At 39.8% G+C, this 20694-nt stretch overlaps 1 pseudogene; it reads left to right on the forward strand.

The window, feature by feature from the left end:
• Positions 1–3118: 3118 nt before the first annotated feature.
• LOC129516296 (E3 ubiquitin-protein ligase CHIP-like) lies at positions 3119–3931 on the forward strand (annotated as a pseudogene).
• The last annotated feature ends 16763 nt before the right edge of the window (positions 3932–20694 follow it).

Below are 20694 nucleotides of genomic sequence, written 5' to 3' on the forward strand. Positions count from 1 at the left end.
AGCCACCTATACAAAGCATAAGTGAGACCAGCTGGTGGATAGGAACCACAAGTCAAGCAATTTGCCAGAGCAACTGCTCTCTGGTTCTACTGAATTGTGGGGTCATGTACATAGGAAGCTTTTAGGCTTACATACCATACTCTTTTTCTCCCACCACTCCTGGCTAGAGGTTTTATTCCCTGGGTGTGATGAAATTAGAACATTCTTCCTTGTTCTGGCGTTTTCGTCCTGGAGGGAAATCGGAGTGAACATAAACAACTGTTTTCTGGCCCATGTTAGATGGTGCCTAGGGTTGAAAACCATCATGGACTTTATTCCTTAGAATCAAGTCCCTAATTACTTGTCCATGAAAAAGTAGTTGCAAATGATTACATCTGCAAAGGGAGTTTATGACATTCTGACTGATGTAGCAGTCAGATGAGAGCTGTTAGAAGCCTAAGAGAAAAAAAAATGAGTATTATTTGTCTTAAAGAGTGGTAAGAGTGACAATTACCAAGTGTGGAAACCTTGATCGGGTGTACTTACATTGTTGCTTGTAGAGCATCATGGACAAACAGCAGTAAATCGATGTTCTCACAGTAACTCCATACACAATTTGATTTATTGCTTTTACTGTTTTCTAACTAGTTGATTTTTTGATATGTTGTTATTTTAGTCCTAAAGAACCCTGGAAGTTGAAAATTGTGCTGGTAAGAATAAATAAAGGGAAAGAAAGTGGGTAAATGCCAGACGGGTTACTTTGCAAGGATATACAGGACGTGTTACTGTAGACCATTTCTTTCTGAGGAAAGAATCCTCATATTGTTGAACTCAACCTGGATTACGCTCTCCCCTTTGCTACCCCTCCTATCACTGGAATGACAGAGGACAGTGTGCCCAGAGCAGGAATTATTATTAGTCTGAGCCTCCTGGAGGCAAGCAATTTACTTTAAAGTTAATGATGACTGTACAAATCATTGAACTCTGATGAACCGAGAGAACCCTTTTGAAATCACAAAACGCCTTGATGGTAAGAAGAGTAGGCAGTTTTGAATGATAGAGCAGACCCCAAATAGAAGATCATCTAAAAGGGAGAGCTAGTTCTGAACCACAACAGACCAAGGGCTCAGTAACCCTGAGGAGGACGGGTGGGCTCCGCCATAGGACTATAGCTGCACTCAGCTGACTATGTCGTTAAGCTTAAGGACATAGATCCTAGAGCTTGCACAATTCCCATCCCAGAGGATGGATTCATTGTCAACTGAGCTTTTTTGTTGTCTTCCAAAGTGCCCAATTATATAAAGTTTTTCTTTATATATATAAAGAATAGTTACATGGAGGGGTGCCTGGCTGGCTCAGTTCATGCAACATGCAACTTTTGATCTTGGGGTGGTGAGTTTGAGCCTCACCGTGGGTGTAGAGATTATAAATAAACTTTAAAAATCTCATTTAAAAAATAGGTACTTGGAACAAGCACACCCCACTTAACAAAATCAACGGATTCTCTTGGAGAAGGTCAACTTAGCAAAGGTCTGCCCTTTAAGAATATGCTATATTTCATGTCTGCACCAAGCAAGAGAATACATTTAGCACCATCACAATCGAAATATTTCATTAGGGAGAGAAAACTTAGTTTGAATAGTTTTGTAAATATGCCAATAGATCCTGACTTTGTCTGATTCTAAAGAAGCTTTAGTGACTCAGGAACCATAACAATTAATAGAGCAGATATGGAGGTCCTAAAACAGAAACAGAGTAGGGCTTTTTGCAGGAGATGTGCCACGTAAGAAAATACACGAAGAACATAAAATTAGCAATAACTCATCCCCCCACTACAAACGAAACAAGAGTCCCGCATTGGGCTCCTCGGCAGGGAGCCTGCTTCTCTGCCTCTCTCGCTCTGTGTGTCTCTCATGAATAAATGAATAAAATCTTTTTTAAAAATATTGTTTTTAAAATAGTTGTTTTTTTAAAGGAAAGAAACGAAAGAACAGTAATTTATACTTGACTCCAATGCCCCATTTGAACTCACTGACAGGAAAATCCATCCTCTTTACTCACAGGATTTCTCTCAGTGATTTGCTAAGATCCCAGAGTTCGCTGCATAACCAAAGAGCTGCAGACCAGTTTCAAAAAGGGTTATCAACCCACTCTTGTTATCACCAAGTCACCAAGAGTCTCGTGCTGCTGGCCCTTCAGATCCAGCAGCTCGGCCAACTGCATGCTGTGGCGGAGGTACTGGAAGCCCTCGAAGAGCCTGGCAGACTGTCCAGAGGCTAGCCTGCCGGTGCGTGAACACCTACCCTCTATGCGGCCCTGCCATCCCCGACACTGTACCTAAGAGACCCCGTTCGATACATCTGTATTTCAGCAGTGTTGGCTTTGAGGTCTGTAAAAATTCAAGGCAACAACAGAAACTACGTTCTCAAAAGGAGGCTTGTTACCTTATGGGTTTAGGGGGGTCATGAAGAGAAAGGCATGTGGAAGGTGTGCCGCTGGGAGAAAAATACAGGAAGGACAGACAAATCTATTTATCGATCAGTTACTCCCCCATCGGCTCCTTGCTCTGCCCCAACTGACCCTGAATAAGGCATTGATCTAATCTGTGGCTTCATTTTCCTATTAGAAGTAGGAATCAAAATTCTTGTCCCTCCTTGAGATATAATCTCTTCTGTTTGTCTATTTACTCTGGCTTTCTTGTTTAAAACTTATTATATATAGGGCAGCCCACGTGGCTCAGCGGTTTAGCGCTGCCTTCGGCCCAGGGCATGATTCTAGAGACCTGGGATGGAGTCCTGCATCATCGGGCTCCCTGCATGGAGCCTGCTTCTCCCTCTGCCTGTGTCTGTGCCTCTCTCTCTCTCTCTCTCTCTCTCTCTCTCTCTCTCTGTGTGTGTGTGTGTGTGTGTCTCATGAATAAATAAATTTAAAAAAAACTTATTTTATATATATAGGCAAATCACACACACACCCACCCACACGGGACAGATCGCTGGACCTAGCCAAGCTGATCATGCATGCAGGGCAGGCTGAATGTGGAGCCTGGGAGCTGACCCTAGGCTGTGTTGTGCACCACCATGAAGGGTAAGGAGGAGAGTAGAAGCTCCCAAAAGAGCTTGAGCATGCAGAAGCACAAGACGAGGGCAACCAGTTCTTGGTGGACCACAAGTACCCAGAGATGGTGGCCTGCTCCAGCTGTACCCTCAGCTGGAAGCCTCTGGTGGCAGCATACTACACCCAGCAGGCACTGTGCTACCTGGAGATGCAGCAGCATGAGCAGGCCTGGCAGATGGCCAGCCGTTTCGGAGCTGAACGGAGAGTCTGTGAAGTCACACTTGTTCCTGGGATAACGCCAGCTAGAGATGGAGAGGTATGATGAGGCCATCCCCAATCTGCAGGGAGCCTACAGTCTGGCCAAGGAGCAGTGAGTGGCTCAGCTTTGGGGAGGATATCCCTAGTGTTCTGCACATTACCAAGAAGCAGCGCTGGAACAGCATTAAGGAGTGGTGCATCCACCAGGAGAATGAGCTGCCCTTCTACCTCGATCCGTTCATTGTGGCCAAGTGGGAGAGCAAGCTAGAATGCCAGCAGAACCATGAGGATGATAAGGATGATGGCTACATCTGCACCCAGCAGGCCTGCATCGAGGCCAAGCATGACAAGTACTTAGTAGACCTGAATGGCCTTTTCTCCCAGGTGGATAAGAGAGAAAGAAGTGAGACATTTCTAACCACCTGTGTGGCAAGATCAGCTTTGAGTTCATGCAGAAGCCATGCATCATGCCCAGTGGCATTACCTAGGACCGCAAGGACATTGAAGATCACCTGCAGTGTGTGGGTCACATTGACCCTGTCACCTGGAGCCCCCTGATCCAGGAACACCTCATCCCCAACCTAGCATGAAAGAGGTTGGTGATGTGTTCATCTCCAAGAACTCCTGGATAGAAGACTAGTAAGGCCGGGAGAGGGGGAGGACTGCCTGCCTTGCCCAGTACCCTGGCCCAGGAGGGTCTTGGTGCGGTAACTCCCAGTCCCTATACATAGTTTGTATCCCTAAATCCCTGCCCCTGTGTCCCAGACCTCACCGCCCTCATCAGTTCTGTTGCTGGACTATGAGCCCCACCTCTTCTGGGACAGAAACAGCAGATGAAAATGGGCTGCTATCACTACCATCCTGTGATAAAACCTGTGAGCATCTATGTATAGAAAGCAAGCATTAAGAAGTCAAATGTATACAGAAATAGGTAAGGACTACTGGCTATTACCTTCATTTGTGTTGATTCATCCTTGAGTACTTACTATATGCTGAACACTGTGCTCCTATGTCTGTTTTCTGATCAGGACAGTTATGGGCCTTGCCCTCAGGGCACTTACAGTTCTGTGTCACCCAACCTAATCTACCTCCAGCACATCCAAAATGAGGGGACAATTAGTAATGATCACTAAGAATCTCTAGAGATGGTTTAGTAGCTCAATATTAACAAAAATGAGAAATGAAGTGGAAGAGTTTTACCACATGAGAATATGGTTAAAGCTGTATCAAGTTATGGCCTACTTAAATGGAAGGCTACTTAAAGGAAATATACATTAAAGTAGAAAAAATTTTTAACCTCAATCTGAAATGTATTAAGAAATATTAAGCTAGTTCTCATAAGAAAGAAATTTTGTAATTATGTATAGTGAGTGATAGATGTTAACAAAGCTTATGTTAATCATGTCATGATATATGATCATGAAAATATATCATGTTGTACACCTGAAACTAATATGTCAATTACTACCTCAATAACAAATTAAAGTGCAAGTTCACAAAAAATGTAAAGCTTGAAGTTTTGTTTTTTTTTTTTTTTTTTTTTTTAAGATTTTATTTGAGATGGAAAGAAAGAGAGAACATGCACATGAGTGAGGGGCCAGGCACAGGGAGAAGGAGAAGCAGGCTCCCCATGGAGCAAGGAGCCAGACTTGGGGCTGTATCCCAAGACCCTGAGATCATGACCTGAGCTGAATGCCGATGCTTAACTGATTGAACCCCTCAGGGCCCTCCCCCACCCAGTGATTGTTTTAATTCAAGTAAGTGGAGGGATGTAATTAAGAGGACTATTCCTACAGATGGAAACTGGAAGAAAACTTAAAGCATACAGAAGTTTGTAGATCAAAACTCGATAGATTCTTTGTCACTTCAGATAGATTTTTTTGTTTAGATTGTAAGTATCTATATATCCTCGCCATAAAACAAAATATAATCTTTAATGAGATTAAAGTAAGGTTAAGTGAAATAAAGCTTATTTTTGGTTAAATTTTATAATTTAATTTGAATACTTCCAGAATTTTCAAAACCTTTTGCTTGATAAGGAAAAGAACACATGAAAAAGCAATGGATGCTACTAAGGAAAAAAAGGAATATAAATAATCAGCCTAGTATTATGTAGATTTATTGTGGAATTAACTTTAAATTTGCCTAAAACTTTTTAGGAAGTGCTCATAATTCTACATTATTTTATTTTTTACAGTATTTTAGAATATATATATATATATTTTTAAAGATTTTGCTTATTTATTTATTCATGAGAGACACAGGCAGAGGCAGAGACACAGGCAGAGGGAGAAGCAGGCTCCATGATGTGGGACTCAATCTCAGGACCCCAGGGTCACGGCCTGAGCTGAAGGCAGACGCTCAACCACTGAGCCACCCGGGCGTCCCAATATTTTAGGATATATTTTAAATAACTATTACATATAGTGGATATTCTGACTAAAATATTTTAGGTATTTGGTTTCGGGGTTTATTTTTGTTTTTGAGAAACAGAGCGTATATGCAGGAGCAGGGAGAGTGTGAGGGTGTGGAGGGGAGGGGCAGAGGGAGAGACAATCTCAAGCAGGTGCCACAGTCAGTATGGAGCCCGACATGGGGCTCAATCTCACAACCCTGAGATCACAACCTGAGTTAAAAATCGAGTCAGCCGCTTAACCAACTGAGCCACCCAGGTGCCCCTCAGTTCTTAAATATCTGATTATTACTTATCCAAGAATAAAGCCATGCCTCTAAAATATATACAGTTTCTATTTCTCTAATGAGGTGGCTTTCTTAACTCTATTCTGCTTTTCAGACAACAATTTAAGAGGTTTAAAAAGATGTTAAAATTAGGAACCTGTCATTTATTATAATTAGTTACCATCTCAGATAAGAAACTCATAGCTCATAAAGTAGCAGCCAAACTGGTATATGTTCCATCAAAAGAAATTTGGACTCCATGGAAAATTTGAGTCTTCCTAAAGGAATATGATTAGAATAGATGATAAACAGCATTTTCCACAAACACAACATCAGTCATCCCTTTGTATTTTTTAGTACATTATGAAAATTCAGAAAAAAATTCTAGAGACTCTGGTGGGTATTTTTCCAGAGTGAGAGGACTATCAGAGAAACAGTTCTCAGCTCCATTTTACTATTTCCTGCTTCATTCAAAGAATTTGCATGAGTTTAATACCTATTTCGAGTAACTTATGTTACTATTTAAAATAACTTTTCCTTCCAGGCAAGAAGAATGAACAGCTCTGGGGACTCATAGGTGTTGAAAGAAGTGAATCTAATAGCCAATCAATAGGGTAGTGACTACTGAACAGTGAACATGTAAAGTTCTGAAAAAGCATCAGTATATTGAATGTTCTGAAAGATTATTCATGCACACATGCTAAGGATGATAAATGTGGGGTCAAGCTTTCATTTCTCAAGCAGTTATGTGACTGATTTGAAACTTGTGAAGAGCCGTGTTCAGAATTACAAGGGTTTTCAACTGGATCAAACTTGAATGCATCTGAAATTTTTAAACATATCTCAATTGATTTAAATAATTAGCTTTTCCTATAAAATGAACCTAAGTATTAAAAATGTGCCTTGAAGCTATGTATGGACCCAAATACTGATTTAATCTAATGGACTCAAGTTCCATTAAAAAGTCATCTTGATTACTCTTTCTCCATTTATGCATTTAAGCACAGAGAAGTTTGTGGGGCTCCTGATATCCATCCTAAGGCACATTCTATAGATAAACAGAAGACTTTGTTCCCTGGATCTTTTCATTCAGAGCCTTTCATGAGCTGTGAATTCCTTCTAAAAGCACCTATCAGCATGAATAAACTGATAAAAGCAAATGTGTGAAATGCCTTTCACTTAACTAACAGGCATGACTCCAAATTCTAGAACTCCCACTGCTTTCTCTGAAACCCTAACCCATGATGATAGGAAACATGAATTGATGGAAGTTCCCTCACTAATGTTACAAGATCTTTGGCTATTGTGAAGCGATAGCTAATAGAAAGCTTTGTCAGGCATAATCCATTCCTGTACAGTCTTTGGGATTATCTCTGGTGACTATGGTATTTCGTTTTTGTATAGAAAGTTGGATTAATAAATCTGCTCAGTCTTCCTAGAACATTCATTCTTTCATTCGTTCATTCATTCATTCATTTATTCATTCAGCAGCTGCCACCCTGGGACATAAGGTAGTGATCAGTTATTCCCTTGCCTTCAAAGTCCAGTAGAGACATCATGCCTATAGCCAATTTTATTTTTTAAAAAGGGGAGGGGGTAGGAAGACCTTATAGAACTGTAGAGAGATGGGGGCAAATTCATAATTCATTTTCTTAACTGATGGGTCAAGAAGACAAAAAGAGTAGTAAAGACATAGGAAACCTATAAAAGATAAAAATCTTATCAGAATGAGTTTCCCCAGAAGGTCACAAAGAGAACACACATTTTTCTCAAGCATATGTGGAATTTTTAATTGTCACATATTAGTTCAAAGTCAAAACTTTCAAAGGATTTAGATCACAAAGAAACATAAGGTAATAAAAACAAAAAGTTAAATTAAAAATTCCTCTGTTTGGAAAACCTGAGACCCCTCTAAATTGATAGAAACAATTAAAATGAAAAAGTGTTTCTAACCAACAATCAAAACACATTTTAACACTTGCAAGTTTCAGCAAAAGAGTATTTCAAAGAACATTAGACTTTAAATGACTACAACAGAAATGATAGGACAGATATCTTAACAAGTTAGAAACCATACAACAGAATCGATCCAAACATTTTAAGAAAATGAGATAATGCAGAATAAAAAATATGCAATACAGAATTGACAAAACCAAAAATTGGCTCTTCAAGAAAACTAATAAAACAGACCATCTTCTGGTGAAAGTGGTAGCAACTGACATAAAGAAGGCAGAAACACTCCATTCTATGAAAGAAGGGAAGATACATTCTGAGACTAAAAGGAGAAGAGAATATTATGAATGAACCTAGATTTTCTAATAACTCGTCTATTTTCTGATTTATTGATATTATTTTCAAAACAGGTTCGAGGAGAAATAGGAAGCCCAAAGAGTTCTAATTTATTAAAAAGAGACTTACAGGAGTAGTTTTAAAACTTTCCACAAGACGATCACTTGGCACAAATGGTTTTATAGGACTTTTCCATACTATTCTACTTTCATATAAACTCTTCGGAAAATAGAAAAAGATTTGCTCTTCAGTGTGTACCCTGAGGCTTGTATAATATTGATCCCAAAGCAGCCAGAACAGAGCATGGCAGGAGATCAGGAGATTGGAACAATCTCACTCAGCAACTTTAAAGCAAAATTCTTAAATGATGTATTAGCAAAACCAAATTGAGTCATGAAATCAAACACACACACACACACACACACACACACACACACACAACCCAGCTGATTTTATACTGGGAAGTGAGAGAAGTTTAAATAACAAAATTTTTAACGTGGTGACTTATACCTACAAGAGCCACATACTCATCTCAGTAGATGCAGAAAATGTATTTGATCACATCCATTCAGGACACAAAAATGTTACCCCAAGAAATGAGAGTCCTTGACAATATAAAAGTACCTGTGAAAAACCTAGAGCAAGTTTAATTCCTAATGCTAAACATTTTAAAGCATTCTCTTTAAAAATTGATCTCAAAATAAAAATTAAGACTTCTGTACACCAGAAGTACAGAAAAAGTATGGAAGACAAAAAAGAGAAGATACTTATAACATATAATTGAAACAACAGTTTCTATAATATATGACAATCCCATAGAAATCCTATAAACACGTGAAAAGATTCTCCACCTCCTGAGTAGTCATTGAGATGTAAATTAAGATAACAAGATACTGTTTTATATTCTTTAGTTTGCAGAACTAACAAAGTCTGACAGTATTAAGTTTGGGAGTATGGGAGTCAAAGGCAATTCCAGCAGTGTTGACAGAAGGAGAATTTAGCCCAATCACCTTGGAATATGATTTGACATTAACATTCGCTGATCCTACAACCCAGCAAGTCCTCATGCATATGTACAACCTAGAGAAACTCTTGCACATGTGTAGAACAGTTACACAAATGTTTTCCTTGCTATCACAAATAACCATAAGGAGAAAACAATTCAAATGATTCTTAACAACACAACGGATAAACTAGAGTATATGCACATCATGTGAAGTATCATTTACCATAATTTTTCTTTCCCTAGAAGCACTAGCCCTGACTTCAGGTGCAGAGCAACCAAGATGCTCCTCCGTAAACCTTGAGCTTTGCTAATAAAGTGTGGGCCAAGAGCAGCCACATGGGATTAGCCAGGAACTTTGTAAAAATGCAAACTGCTGGCCCAATCTCAGACCTACCAGGTCATAGTCTGTATTTTAACATGCACATTAAAGTTTGACAAGTATTGCCCTACAGTCGCATTCACTATTCAGTAGAGCATCAGTTAGTTAGACCCTCTATTGCATCCAAATATTTTCAGCAATTCTAGAATCATTCATTCTTAATGTGCATGAACATAGGAAACATTCCTTGAGTTCCTACTCTATGTCAGCCACTTTATTACTGCTAAGGATACAAATACTCAAGGAACTCACATACATATATTTATGCACTCATACACATACTTACACAAGTTATATAACCTAACATGACCAAATTGAATTTTTTCATACAGTTCCTAATGTTATAGTAATTTTATATAATGTTCATATAATCATGTACATAATCATTTTATTCTCATCTTGTTTTTTAACGTATCCCTATGATAAGTGGTGACCATGGCTCCTTCTTGTGATACAAAATATGTTTTAATACTAAATTTCTATGTCCCAAAACATTCCAAGAAATTTAAGACCTTAGACCACCTAAACTCTGGTTACTTTTCACACTTTAACTTGTAACAGAGCACAGTTTCCTGCTATCTGTTAAGCTGCACGATCCACCTGGTCTTTGAGTTGATCAGGAGGAGAAGTTTGGACTTTAATTCAGGCACATTCTGAAAGGGGTCAGTAATAATCCTCATATAAATTCTACTGTATGATATAATGCTTCTTTTTCCATCCTGAAATAATTTCATGATTTTCTATACTTGCATATATATACTCCTAAAAATGTGTGTCATGTTTATATTCAACATAGGACCAGGGTGGCTGAAACAGTTACAAATCCCCCCCCCCATACAGGTATGTTATCTTAGACTCAGATCCCATGAGTACTGGTGCTACCCCAAACTTGAATGTCAAATAGCTCCTGATAAAGTTTTAGACCGAGCAATACAAACATACCTCAGTTTACATAAGATATGTATTGCTAGAAAATCCATTATACATATCAAAACCTCATCAAAAATACTACCTAGAACAGTTAACTTCTAGGCTCAGATCATTTTAAGTTTTCATTTCCTTAACCTGGAAGATTATCTTGGAAAACATGAGAAATCTACAAAACTCGGGATAATTTTTTTTTTCATAAGGATCTGACCTTTGCAAGATGTCAAATGTCTTTGGCCTCTATTCAATCATCATGGTCCCAGTTTATTGTGACAAAAACTGGTCCCACAAATTTCCCCAGAAGAGAAATCCTCCAGGAGGCAGTACTGCCCCATTGAGAACTCTGTATTAACCAGGTTTCCTGGAGAAGTCACCCACATTGACCCCCATTGCCTTTGAGAGAAGACAATAAACCAACTGTCTCTTTACCTGGAATGTTATAAATGGACATTTACCTCCATCACTTCTGTAGCTTGTTCTCCAAACACATTGGTATTCCTACCAGCTAGAAAGGGCCAATTACTAAATATAGAAATTTTGCAAGCCAATTGAAGTTATATTAGTAGTTTAAATCAACCATGATGGGAATATTTATACAACAGAAATTGGCAAATGCTACAAATCAGGGCTCATTTTGTGGGGAGAGGGACCAGTTGGTAAATATTTAACAGATTTTATATGAAGGACCTTTGGCAGCTTCCTCTTATTCTCAGTTTCATATTCAAGTTCCCTTCCTTGTAGCACATTTATTCTCTTGACTGATAATGTTGAATATTACTGCTGTACAATCCACATTATTTTTCCAATAAATCATGTGGAGCCCTACTTGTTCTTTGTGATTGAAAAAATTACCCTAATGTTAAGGTAAGAAAATTGCCTGTTGTTCACTTTCTTTTTAAGGCACTCATTAAAATCTACTTGTTATAAAAAACATACACAGGGTTCCAGTCTTGTAAGAAATTTTTTTTTTTAAAAAAAAGAGCCTTTTTTGATCTGTAAGTAGGGATGGGGCATTTGGGTAAAGGTTAGAACTTGTAAAAATGTGGGGGAGGGTGGATAAAATGGAGAGGCTGCAATAATTTCTCCTTCAAGCTGGGCCCTCCAGGCAGCTATAAGGCCCTTGTGGTTGGCAGGGAGAGGTTGTAAGCTGCTCAGGTGAACAATGGGACTTTGAACCCACAGAACTAACAGGAATGAGGCTCTAAGTTTGGCTCAGAAACTTGAAGACTACTTGAGATTATGCCCAGAAATCAGTAGTCTGAGAACGGGGGCCCAGACACACTTCTCCTTACCTTGGATGCTAGAATTGCCTTGACTGGGGGTGCCAGTGAGGTCCCTCCCAAAGATGGGGTAGGTAGTATAACAGGCAAGTGAGAAAAAGAGGAAAGATGACAGTGCAGCTACCTCATGGGAAACCCATCTGCTTGAAGATACTTCTGGAAATAACCAGAAGTTACTTTAAAAGGCAAAAGCAAAAGCAAAAACACAAAGATAGATGAAAACTGCTAATTCAGCAAACATCTGGTTATCCTTCAACAAGGAATACCCCTTGTTTGAACTACTGCTCTCCAGCTCTGATGCTGGAAGTTACTGTTAACTTGTGGTTCTCTAACTTTAGTAGACATAATGGTCCCTTGGGGAAACTTCATGAAAATGCAGATTCCCAGATTCCTCAGCCCAAACCCAAGATGATCAGGCTTTACAGTGGGAATGGGGGTGTGTGAGAAGCTGCACGTTTAATGGCCACTCCTCTGATGCAGATTGTTTCAAACATACTAGGTAACCCTTTGCTTTTATTATTGAGCAAAGAAAAGTTTCTTCTATCAACGAAGAAACTCACCTTCACGTGATCTGGTCAGTTTGTACATTAATTCATATACTTCCCAATTGCTTTTCTCTTACTGAAGAATTCTTAATCTTCCTGAAGAATATCCTTTACAATTATGGTATTTTAAATCTTTAAAATCTCACTTAAGCAAAGGGAAATATCAGACCGTAGGAGAGGCTAGCAGATTTTCCATCAACAAAATGTTACAAATTACTTCCATTTGTAATCCGTAAACCAACAAATCCATTATAGCCAGATTAGCTAATTAGAAATATAATGAGTTAAATTCTTCACTATTTTGAAAAGCATATTACTTCAGGTAGGGTAGAATGTGACAAGGATGACCTAAACATGTGTGCCATGCTGCACTCCTTTGTCTTGGACCCCAAATTCACAAACCTGACCTTCAAATTCTATCTACATGACAGTGACCTAATCCAATGAAAATGTCAAAAAATGTGATTTCTTTTTAACCTAGAACTGAACAGTTTGTCTGATCATTCATTCCTTCACTGCGTAGATCCTTTCCAGCAAGGTTTCAAAACAATAGTGGCAGATTTAGAGTAATGAAGCATTGTGTTTGATATTGAATTTGTAACACAGAACAAAATATACAGCAAACATCCAAAATTTATTGGTCTTGCCCACACACAAAAAAAAAGATTCCTCAATATAAAGTTTTTGAGGTCTTGATTCTCAATTCTGCTTTTTAATTGCCCATATCTAGTTATTCCCAAGAAAACTAGATTTTTCTCCCCCATCCCTCCACCCAACTTCATTTCAGGGAGATGAATTTGCCATTTAGTTAAATGTAGGAAGGACCACATCCTTGATCAAATGGACAATTAAATGAAAGGAATAGCGTGTGATAATCGGTAGAACAGCTTCAAAGCACAGTAGCCCATTTTCCTAACTGAAAGGTCAATAGAAGACTAAGCCATCATAATGTTTACCAAGGACATGAACTAAGTAACACTGTCACTTGTGGCTAGAATTCCAATATTTTCCTGCCCTGCAGCCTAGTGACAAAACCATATTTTATAATTCTGCTAGAATCATACTTTGAGACTACCTAAAAAAATATTAAGACTATACAAGCAAAGCATAACATTTGAATGCTTATACCAAAAATAGTTGTCATTAACTAAAACAGTCAGGCCATCCATTGTTGACTAGCTTCCTAAACATTCTTAGGAATCATTCAAATATATTTATTCATCTACACTAAATAGTTATAGATTATAACTGATAGTTGAAAGTACAAATCATATGAGCTATGTTAACACAACATAGACAAGTATGTACTGGCCCTACAGGGTAGGAGTAAGGGTTATGTGGGCTTGTGGAAGCTAGAGCAAGGAAATGGTCTCATGTGATTAACATGGTGTTCAACCACTGGCCCGTGTGATGGCCAACTATAGGATGCTGTGGATGGGGCAGCCCAGGAAATCGTAAGAGAACAGAAGCATCTTCTGATGCCTTAAGAGGTCACTGGCTCTCGGCAACTAGCACTGGGCTACCCAATGACAAACTTGCCACATGTGAGGATTCAGTACTGTACTTCTGATTTGAGGTTTATATTAAGTTACAATATAATCAGTAATGTGATACGGTACTAGGCAAAACCTCTTTCTAAACCAAAAAAGAGCACCACTTCAGACAATGCCTTTAATTCATGTGTTTTTCAAAGAAGAATGCATACAGATACAAATTATGCCAATATTAAAGATTTTCTTCCCTTGTAAATATAAATGGTACATCTAGAAGTGTTTTTATTGATATTTTCATATAGTAGTTTTCTTCTTTACCATATCCCATTAGCCTGGGGAAAATTTTATGACGAATAGAAAAACAAGGAGAAAAATTAAATTAAGAGGGTGACAGCCTGCCGGGTTTCATATTAACAAAAACAGTAAAGCATTTTCCTAGGAAAGTATACTAGACTCATTCGGTATTTTCCTCATTCCAGGGAATAGCATTTTCTCAGAGGCATATTATAATAGCAACGTGCACAAAATTAACTTGACCATAGCACAAGATCTCTCTAGACTGAACTGTTGACTCTTGCTGAAATGCTTACAAGTGATGGTCTTTAAGTTTTTCTAGTCTAAGTTGTTTTTTTTTTTTTCTTGACATGAAACAAAACTTCCAAAGAAACGCTTCACAATTCCAGTGCACTGGGGATATCCAAAGATAGGGGTCAACGGTTCCCACTTCCTAGGGGCTCACCCTCCAGTGGAGGGAAGCATACATACATACTGCCAAGGACAGGGAGACAACAGAAGGGGTTTGGGGAGAAACAGTTCATGTTTCTAGAAATATTCTGCCTTATAGCACCAGAAAACTTTGCATTTGAATGCATCCTAAAAGGGAAAGGAGGATTTTTGCCAAATGATGGTACATGAAGAGAAGTTCCTAGTCAAAGGAAACAAGAGGAGGAAAGGCATAGAAGTGCAGAAAAATGGGTGGATTTGGATAAATTAGGATGTAAGAATATAAATGCCGAGGAAAGAGATCTTAGAATCCATAATGGCAGCAGGCAATAGAGACCCTTACAAACACACTGAGAAGTTTGAAATTTATCTCATAGATTATGCAAAGGCATGGTCTATGGGACAGTGAAACTTTTTATGGAGAAAATGGAATGGATAAGATTGATTTCCTAGCATGAAACAAGGGCTGGACTAAGAGTTAGGAAGAGTTGCAGGGAGGGAGGAGATGAGCTGGGATGGTCAGAAATGTCCTAAGACTCAAGGACACGTAGAGCTCACAGTGACATCAGTGTGTCTGTGGAAAGTGATCATTAATTAAAAAAAAAAAAAAAGAAGAAGAAGAACTGTGATATTTTGGTTTTCAACCACCTGTCCCTATGCCCAAATAACATATCAAAAAAATCTTTTCCTTTTATCAGTGTCCCGATGACTGCATCAAATCAATACTTGAGGAGGGGAAAAAAAGCCTTTCCTAAAAGGATTGAAACGAGGAGTTAAATAGACCAAATAGGAAGGGTGCTGCTACTAGAAAGGAGAGAAGGTTTGTATATATTTTGCAGGGGTCATTCCACTTGGTGACTGACAGTAGAGGAGAGAGGACAATGAGGACTCAAAGGTGACTCAGGGTCCCTGCTTGGTGACCAGGTACAAAGCTACATCCACAGATGCTCATAGGACAGAAACTCAATTCTAATGATTCAGCTTGAAGTTACATATAGATGGCATCAATAACCGTATTAGCACACCTTCTAAAGAACCATCACTTTTCCCTAGAGACAAGAGTTCAGTCCTATAACTTACATATGTCCCCCTACACATATCCCGAGGGTCTTCCGTTGTTCTTTGCATACAGAACCATCCTTGATGTTGCCTACAGGATGTTAATAGTCTCGTTCTCAATCCTGTAGCCCCATCACCCTGCCCCTTCCTCTCTCAATCCCACCAACATTAATCTTGTAAGTTTTTCAGAATCATTTTTCCAATTATTCTGCATTAAGCTCACCAGCAGTCTATGCCAGACAGTTAACAGTTAACCCATTCCCTGTGAATGGGAACTCATCTTTTTGCTCCTCATCTGATCACTTTCTTAGCAAGTACTTCTTTGACTGCCCTGCCAGGTTCCTTGGAAACATGATTTCATAGACCTTCATTCCTCTCCTTGGAAGCAACTTTTATCGTTTGTAGCTGTATATTCAGCATGATGTTACCTAGCATTGGACTCAACCTCAGGAGAACAGAGCTGCATCTGTGTAGCTGTCCAGTTCATCCCCAATCGTGTAGCACAGTAGCTTGCTAAAAGATTTGAGCAAATAGTGTGCCAGTGAAAAACTGAGTATCTCCTGTTGACATGAGTTTAGCCTTGCCATTTGGGAAAAAACTTTCCCCCACTCAACTTCCCTCCACTATATTAGACCAAGAAAGTGGCATTGGCTCCTTTCTGTCCTGACCGAGGCTTGGCTGTGCTACAAGGGACACTTTGGGAGCTGTCACCGATTGCTGTCTCCGCTATCCAGAAGGAATAGTGCCAGCTTTGGGATGCCAGCTCTGATTAAATTCTTTTTATTCTGGGTTTCCCTCTGATAGAGAAAGGGGGAAGGGGGTTTGCTCATTCATTCTACCACTGTGGGAAGTAAAAATAAATACGGTTTTAATTTATTAGAGACCTCGTCTACCAAATAGCACTTAGAACGCTGCAACATTGTCTCATTATAACAGAACAAGGCAGTTTCAAGAGAATCCATCACTTTCCGACTTCATTTGGCTTCTACCATGACCACACAGGTTTTCAAAACTCCAACGTTCTGGTTTCCAAAACCCACTTGGAACTCCATCAGAGCCCTCCCTTCCCAGCGGCTCCAACTCTCAGTTTGAGAATTAAGGCATGAAACACATGGAAATACAATGTTCCAATCCATCTAATTAATGCATTAAGTCCCTCATTTGCATAGTACAAATTTCCCTTTATGCTCTCAGTTGCTTGGCAATTGGTTGCCTCAAGAAAATATATTAGCAGTTAAAATGCAGCTTAACAATAAGAGGAACAAAGACATCAGCCCTATTTCCAAAAGCATATTTCAGAAAGGAAAGGGAAAATCCATCATGTAAAAGGATTTCAAATCCTAAAGTGGCCGAACCATTCAATTCTGAGAAACAATTTAACCATAGTAAGTGAAGTAACATATCACTCTGGCAGGCAGGAGGGGTGTCAATTAAAGTCTGTGGAGCAGATGCTACCGGCAAACCTCGAAGCATCTCTCCAAATGTATCTTTGCTATAAAGGGCACAGAGAGATTGAAAGCACCTCCTCTGACTTTACCAGAAGACAAACAGATCAGACTCCAGAGTTACATTATGCTAAGTGTGGCCTTCATATTAGAACCAAAATGCTCCCAAATAAAGGGAAGATTTTAAACCAAACTTGCAACACCCTGGACCAACAAAGCGCTATAAACCATACTGAATCATTGCAAAGAGGCAGATGGAGCTACAACTTTGATCCTGAATTAATCCCAGCTTGTGTAAAATTGCCATGTGCTCCACAGGCTTCTAGGGAGGGGTGTGGCTAGGCAGAGGTCGGCTGTGCGTCCTTTTCCAGGACAGCAGACATTTGCCTGTGAGAGCAATGCCCATCCCTGGCATTCTTCTTCCTCACAATGTGTACAGGAGAGCTCCCCAGAAGTCCAGGCGGAAGGGGCAGCATGACCTTTCCTAATTCAAATTTCAAAGAAAAATAAACATGAAGTAGCATTAAGATACATTTTCCATGATCCATGATAAAGGACTGTCTCAAAAGAACATTTCAAATGTGAGCTTCAAAAGGTTTGAGTAGGCCACCTCAACAAATATCGCACATTCTCACATATATATTATCAAGATCTAAAAATACACTAATATTGCTTCCTTTTTAAGGATTTAATTTATTTATTCATGAGAGACACAGAAAGAGAAAGAGGCAGAGGGAGAAGCAGGCTCCATGCAGGGAGCCCGATGTGACACTTGATCTCGGGCCCCGGATCATGCCCTGAGCCAAAGGCAGACACTTAACCTCTGAGCCACCCAGGTCCTTAATATTGCTTCTTTTGTGATGAGGTTTATAATACCTAATACTCTTACGTAGTACATTAAAACACTTTATTAAGACTTTATCAAGTTACCATTGAAACTTAAACATTGGGAAGCAGGGACTTTTACTATCTTCTTTTTTCAGATGAATGCGCTGGGTTTCGGATCTGGAATTATTTGCTGTCCAAGATACCAAAACAGAAAGTTGCAGAGTTATAACAAAATGACATTCTAGGGTTCCAAATCCCATAGGAAGTGGGAGAAGTTATGATGACCCTCAACAAGAAAAATACACCAACCAATCCAAAACAGATCAATCACTCAATCAATAAAAATGGGGGAATATTAGCCTTTGGTTTCCAGCCAGCTACCGTAGCTCTGAAAGCATCAAATTTGGACCCAAGTATTTGGATGGCAGTCAATTCTCTTCTATAGAGGAGCACACAGCTGTAACCCATGATGGTGAGTGTCTTGGGATGGCCATGAGGGACAGCTCCCCCATGTTTTAGGCAAGCAGTGAGCTGTGTGAGGGTCAGCTGTATGTGAAGTTTGCACATCCTAAGTTCCCCAGACTCCAGTTTGAGGGTTCTCAACTTCATTCTTCAGCTTTCATCCCTCAGTAGCTCCCAAGTCTTCAAGGGAGTCTCCCATAGCCTCCTCATTTCCACACTCACCAGTGATTCAGGGACCCCCTTAAATTTTTCCTGTGCATCAGCCTTTCAGGAGCTCATTGGCTGCTCTCACTGGAAGCTGACTTCATCATTCCCTGATCAAATCCCCTCAAACACCTGATAGGTGGTAAGATAATTCACCTTCCTTGGCCTTACATTTTATGGCCCAGACCCACCTCCCGACCGCTGGAAGACCTCATGCTTCCCCAGAACAAAAGGACTCGCTACCTCCCTTGCATGCTTGTCTTCTCCCCCTCCCATCACTCTGTCCTTCTCCCTAAACTTTCCCCTACCACAGAGCTCCACTTCCAAGTTGGACTACTTACTCCTTGAAGGTCACAGACAAGTACTACCTCCTCCATCCACCTTTCCATAAAGCTTTAGGTAGCACTCCACACACACCATGTGCATAGGCCAGGAAGTATGACTTCCTATAACCAGATTCTCACCTCCGCCTCCCCTGACATAGACTTGGTAGTCAGCACACTATGTGCAAAACCAGTGCTATGTTAGCAAATACTCAATGACTAGCTCTTGGGGAGAGGGGCCCACAGTTTGTAGTGTTTGCCGATTTGTGCTGTAGACACTCCCACATCACCAAGTTCAAGCAGCCAACATGGTGTCACCGAACCCAGAACTGGAGAGAGACAAGAGCACACCACCCTGCAGTGTTCCCACTGTGTGGAAAAACATGTGACTTCAGACACACAGGTAATAGTAGTAAGGTAGTAAAATAGGAAGTGATATATTTTAAGCATTTTTCATTTTTTAAAGTATAACCTATAAGTGTATAAGTTTATGTCAGTTAAATTTTTAATAATGGCTCTATTTACTGAGCTACTGCAAAATTCCTGGAAACCTAAAAAAAAAAATCTGTTCTTCTGGGCTGGTACAGAGGGCTCCAGCACAGAAATCCCTTTTCTAACTCAGAGCAGCTTCGTGTGACCTTAAAGAAATTACTTTACTTAGGGAGCTTTAGTTTTCATCTGAAATACAGTGATACGATATTAAGTTATTGAAAGGATAAAACATTTAAGACCATGTGTCACAGATGGTTAGATCTCAAAAAGAGTTCTCAGAGTGGTTAGCTCCATTTTTGTAGATCCTATAGTTTTTTCCACTGTATTTTGTTTATAATAAAAGCTTAACATCTTTCAGGAAAAAAATGTGTAATTCGTACAACTATTTTATTTCTAGACATCTCTTAGTATGCAGGTGTTAGAGACAAATCAGGAAATAAGGGCTCCAGGGTACAGGGGCTGCCTTTCTAGCTTCTAGAGTAGATCTACAGTGGGGACATGGATCCAATTGAGGAGATAGCTATATTAAACTCAGTGCAATTTGTTTATTGGTTTCCATAAACAAATTGCACATGTTCCCAGAAAAGTTTCATTTTTGTAACAAGTGGTGTTGGAGTGTAGGCTTCAATTCAACATTTATCATGGCTCTTATCGGTAGTTTTGCCTCGAGTCTGAATTAGTCTTTTATATTGAAAAAAAAAAAAAACAACAACCCTTTTTCTATCTGTAGGATGCTTTGTGGCCCAGTCATGAACACGCAAATGCGCAGAGTATATGCTTATAAAGCAGAGGCCCTGAGTCTAGGAGAAGCGACTTGTCATGATTTCTCCTTGCGTGGAGCAAAACTGGATGTGGGAACACTTAAAATTGAATGAGTGATTGCCTTGCAGCAAAGTTACTACTTGACCAGTGCAGCCAGGATTTTCTTGCTTTAGAGGCACAGAGCCACGTAAGCAGCCCTGGCCTTCTGAAGTCCTTCCATGTTGTAGCTCGATCTTGCTTCTCGTGCTCTACATCGGTGTGTCCCTCCTTGTCTGAGGGCTTGCGCATTTGCCCTTGCACCTGGCTTTGTGGATTATTCCCAGGTCTGCTATTTCTCTGAGGACCTTCTGCGTCAGCCAGCAGGCAAATTCAAAGTCTCTTCTCACCTGACCTGGCACCTCACATGCCAGCTCGCTGGTCTCTGTGCCACTGTGCTCTCTCGCAGCCAGACTTTTTCAAGAGACTCAGCCAGGCTCACTGCCTCTACTTACTCACTCCCTCATTTTC

Source organism: Nyctereutes procyonoides, unplaced genomic scaffold, assembly GCF_905146905.1.
Source record: "Nyctereutes procyonoides isolate TBG_1078 unplaced genomic scaffold, NYPRO_anot_genome, whole genome shotgun sequence".
Lineage (NCBI taxonomy): Eukaryota > Metazoa > Chordata > Mammalia > Carnivora > Canidae > Nyctereutes > Nyctereutes procyonoides.